A 5596-nucleotide genomic window follows, 5' to 3' on the forward strand; every position below is an offset into this window, starting at 1 on the left:
ATATATATATATATATATATATATATAGCAGCAGCAAATCTTTTGGGGCAGATGTACAGATGTATGATGAAATAATTTGGCCTATCGTCTCTTGAAGGAAAGGCAAACATCCCCATGTGCCTTGCCCTGGTCGATGGAAGGCACAACGTTCACACATTAGCAAGTTTTTCCTTCCAGCGTCGTTTTCTTGGGAGCAACTAATATCACACTTTTCAGTTCACCAAGTAGAATTAATTGATTTTCCTCTTACCGTTTTTGTATAGATATATCAGGCGTGAAGGTACCTGTTTTAGTAATGAATCGCTGCCATATTATTTTTTTCCGCTGTCATTTTATTAGTGTGAAACCATTTCATAGGAAAGCACCTCTTTAAGCCTATCAACTAAGGATTTTGTTATAAATTTATTTGCAGGTATATGAAACCTCGTTTGGTTTGGAAACAAATAGTGGAATATTACTTTCCATCTTGATCATTCAAGATGTGCTTACCGGGTATGAAAGAATAGCATTATTCATCTTAATATGTTTCTCATATGGTTTAGTTATTTTGTGCAAATTAACTTAATGGGTAAATTGTTTGAGGTTGCTGCGGCTAGGAAAGTCCTTGCAAAAACTTTGGCTGGACTTTTGAAGTATTCTAACACATGAAATATTTTGTGTAGTGTCCTGGAGAGTAGACGTGTCTGTTTCTGGAAGCGGATAGGTTGGTATAAAAGCTAAAGTCTCTATCCTCAGTTCGGCTTTCTTGCCCATACGCAACTGCAGTCATGAATTTTGGTTAATTACAGAAATATTACGATCGCGAATCCAAACGGCTGGAATTGGAAGTGTTCCTCCAAAGGATCCCTTAAGTAGCGTTACTCGACAGAGTGCGTAACTCGGAGATCAGGCAGTCTCACCAGTTGGAGTCACTACATCTCCGTATTGAGACGTCACAGCAACGGTACCTCCGACATTCGATTGGAATGTCGCAGGAAAGAATCACAAGACATATTCTTCAAGGTGAGGAGGGGACCTAGGGGCAGACCAAGAACGAATTCGTTGGAGTTACATAATATCCATAGTCTCAGTTGGTCACACTTGAGAATCCAGTTGGAAATTTAAATGGCTGATGCATCTCATAGAACCCTATGGATTGAGGATTCTACTCCACGGTACTCCCAGGAATAGTGGGCAGAGAAGAAGTATGGTTGGATGAATAGATGTTTTGTGTAATGCTTTGCACGAAACTTTTCCATGAGAGAGTAATTACTGTGACGTCTATTCAGTTAATGAAAATAAAAATGGAACTTCAGAAGGAATCATCTTAAATAACTTTTAACCGAACGTTTCCTAACTTTAAAGGATGAAATTTCCAAGGACAAATTAAGTTTTCCATCTCACTAAAAACAGAACAGGCGAGAGAGTGTACTGCTCCAAAGTCTTCGTTTGATTGGTGCAAACGATACATCGAGTTGAAAATGAAAAATATCTGCTTCGTTTATGGAGGGCCATATGTTGACACATCTGCTCACTGACAAAGACTACTACTACTACTAATACTACCACCACCACTGCTGCTGCTTTTCCTCCTCCTCCTCCTCTTACTACTACTTCTACTACTACTACTATTACTACTACTACTACTACTACTACTGATATATATATATATATATATATGTGCATGCACGCAAGCACACACACACACACACACACACACACACACACACACACACACACACACACACACACATACATATATAACATAGTAGAGGAAGCCGCAGGAACACCAAAAGTAGCAGCAGCGGTAATGGCTATTCTAATGTGCTTGATGGCGAATAGACCTGTCAGCACATACACGTATACGTACACATGCACACACAAATATATATGTATGTATGTATGTATGTATGTACGTAATATACATAATTATCTGAACGTTTTGACAAGCGACGATATGTAACAAGTCAATACCTTGACCTTTTTTTGTCGACGAAACTGTCTACTATTGTCGTTGTTGTTGTTGCTTTATCGGCTGTTCTGCTATAGCCATTAAGTGCAGCCTTCTGAAGAAAGATAATATCGATCTGTTTTATCTATTGTGTTAGGTGTTATCGATCTTCAACTGAAATAAGCTGATTACATTTTTGCTCCAGAATCAAACGAACGTGTGGAAATATGTGATAACGTCTGCTAAAGAAATAAAATATTATTATTATTATTATCATTATTATTATTATTATCATCATCATCGTCGTCATCATCTTGTTTACCCCTGCACACACAATTCGCTATTATTGATTGTTGTGTTCAATTTTATTGACCACGATCCCAAGGAGCTGGTCGATTCCTGTATTCTTACCATATTAAAACTATACTTTTGAAAGAAAGAGGAGACATAAATTCAAGAAAAATTCAAAATCTAAATATAAAATCCATTACCAAAAGAATGCATTTAGGCAATAAATATAAAATTAGTAAACGTTCAGCAAGAGGTGGAAGTGGTAGTCTTTAAAGAAATGGTGAAGCGGTTGTCTCTCAGTCTCCCCCTCCTCTACTATCACAGATAAATATTTACTTCCTTTTCAGTCAGGAAAGCAAATATCGCTCCACTACATGGAAATTTGCTGAGATGAAAAGACAAAAACAGGCAACAGTAATTGACTATAACAACAGTAATATCAGTTCTATTTGATGAACCTCATCCCTTGAGGCTCTATCATGCATTATTATTCTGTGCATACCGCTTTCGTCCATGTCTTCGATTTCGGCGTAGCTTGCAACCCTTTTTGAAACTTGCCCATATAACATTCCCACATCGCGGTACATTCTTTTCTACTCTAGGCACACAGCCCGAAATTTTTTGAGAGGAAGCCAGTCGATTAGATCGACCGCAGTACGCAACTAGTACTTTATTTATCGACCTCGAAAGGATGAAAGACAAAGTCGACCTCAGCGGAATTTGAACTCAGAACGTAAAGACAGACGAAATACCAATTTCTTTATTGCTTACCGGGGGCTAAACATAGAAATGGACAGTACAACTGATGGGATCAATAATGCGGTCTACGAGAACACCAGGTTTCCTGTTCGCAAAAACTTTTGAACTCTGGGAACATTTGTCTGGCCAGCGGAGACCACACCCGTTTACCATCCAGGAGAATCCAGAGGTGCTTCAACCTCAACACATGCCTGCGCATCAGTAACCAAGGCATCCCTAAACCTCCCTTTAAAGATTTTTGACAGCAGACAGAGCGTTTCACAAGTGGCGGTCTGCCCTTCCACAAAAAGCGAAAGAGCTGTCTCTCCAACCTGATCAACCACAAATCCGGACAGGGCATGACTGTCGGCGTGTCCCACATCTGTTATATTACAGCATGAAAAGAAAAGAATATGTTATTGCTAGGTTACCTTCAGACTCCATTACTTCACACATTTAACCATCCGTCAAATTGTATTCTAGTGCAACCAATCACACGATTAAACATTGATGACGTATTTGCCGTTGAAAAACTTGTTGGTAATATATTTTTCTGAGTTCGATATATTGTCTTAATCTTTTTTATAGCTATCTTTATCCTGTATATTTATATCCCGAACGTAACAGTTTCTGCTTCATTATAACTTCTTCAGACAGACCGTGGGACCACAGATGCAAAATATTTTACAACTGTTTAATTTTCGAAGAACAGTGGATCAATTGGATCATGCTACATTTCTGTCCTCTAATTCTTTTCGTTGGTTCTCTGAGGAGGGATTTCGTAGTCGTTTAGAAAACTAACTGTCCCCCATCAGCTGTCTTCGTTGTCTACGTCATGACGAAAGCGGTATGTCTGAGATATTCCTTTTTCTATTTCTATCCTTAATTATTTCTTTCTCATCACTCTATGAAAGTATGGTGTTAAGGGTTTATTCTTTCAGGGAACGAGGTATTTGCTAATATGTTTGTGTGACCTAAACTAATTTTGTTTGTTATTCTCAAACTTTTGACTGGTGAGGCTCTGAAGACTGCGGTTTGTAGGTCTTTGCTGTTGCTGTGAATTTTCATTATTTTTCTTATTTCATACGCTTTCCATTTCATCGGGGTATTCAGTTTGACACGTTGCTTTTACTACAGCAAATAGAAGAAAGTAGTGTTTCTACTTTGTATAATCAATCTAATTCCCTTTCTTTCAGTACCTTGTACTAGAAACAGCTGTAGTATTGTTCTGTAACCTAAGACTTGTGACTCCATTTTGACGCTTCCTGATTACAGATCACTTTCGGTTTAGCATGCTTTAAACACTCCAGCTTTCGTCAACATAAAGTCACTACTATCCATGGGTTTACGTCTAGTACACTGTCTCTTATAGTGACTCTTGTAACTCTGACACTTGTACTTGTGCACAAATGTATAATCACAGTTATATCTGACAATTTTTGCCTGTATTTCAGCTGGGTTTTCAGGCTTAAAGTAACGTCAGTAATGATTTGTGATTCAGAAACTAGGCCAGCAATTTTTGAGTATTACTTAACTTTTATTATTTCCGAAAGGACGAAAAGGAAAAAGCTCTTTCCGTCGGGATTTGAACTCCGAACAGAAACACCCGGAAGAAATGCCATGTGGAATATGTAAGCGATGCTGTAACTTTCTGTAACACGCTGTCCTGAATTGTTTGGAACAAAGGCGCATGATATGAATTTTCGCGGAGAAGAATTGTCGATTAAATCGAATCTAGTACATCCCTGGCACTTTATTTTAACGAACCTGTGAGATACAGGAGAAAAATATAACCTTGTAGGGCCTGAGTCAAAAAGTAAAAAGCTGGAAGAAACATCACGTGTTATTTTGTCCAATTCTCCACCAGTTATCGCAAGGTCACGCAGGTCACGCAACCAAAACAATTTATCGAGAGTACATTACATATTACAAGCTATCGGGACGTTATAACTAGTTATTCATACGCCAATAGCAGTAAGTACTCGTGAAATGAGAAAATAAAATATCGATGTTATGAGTAACTTTTCGCTTTAAGCAATATATGATTCAGTGAAAAGAATGAGTCAACTAAAGAGATGAAGTTAAAATTTAAATTCAGTTTATAAATTAACATGGAGCTGCGTGTTTTTATTGTTCGGTGAATCCATTTAAAAATGTTTTTTTATAACCTCATTTTTTGTTGTTGTTTTCATGTGTTTGATATTACTGAAGTTTCGTTTGATGTATTAGAGAAATGGGATTCTGAAAAATCAAAGTATAATGAATATAGTAATTGTATAAAATATATATACAGTAAATGTAAAAAAAATACATTATAAAAACATAAGACAACTAGAAACAACAAGGATAAAATATCATAACGGCTACAAAGATAAAAAACAAACAAATAATCAAAAACATACCTGCAACATATGCATTGAAATCTATAATTTATGAACGAATGATAGGTTCGGTGGTAGTAAAAAAAAAATCATCAAAGGCTAAAATTCTGATTCATCTATCATTCATACGCTCAGTCTTACACACATCCACATCCACACAAACACGCACCTGCGCACACACGAACACACACACACACACACACATGCATGTATATATACATATATATATATATATATATATATATATATATATATA

General features: G+C 37.0%; 1 protein-coding gene across 3 annotated transcripts in view; it reads left to right on the plus strand.

The window, feature by feature from the left end:
- The window catches only part of LOC106876369 (uncharacterized), a 559415-nt gene that overhangs the window by 246388 nt on the left and 307431 nt on the right, over positions 1–5596 (plus strand). The window lies entirely within an intron of this gene.

This window comes from Octopus bimaculoides, chromosome 4 (genome assembly GCF_001194135.2).
Source record: "Octopus bimaculoides isolate UCB-OBI-ISO-001 chromosome 4, ASM119413v2, whole genome shotgun sequence".
NCBI classification, from domain to species: domain Eukaryota; kingdom Metazoa; phylum Mollusca; class Cephalopoda; order Octopoda; family Octopodidae; genus Octopus; species Octopus bimaculoides.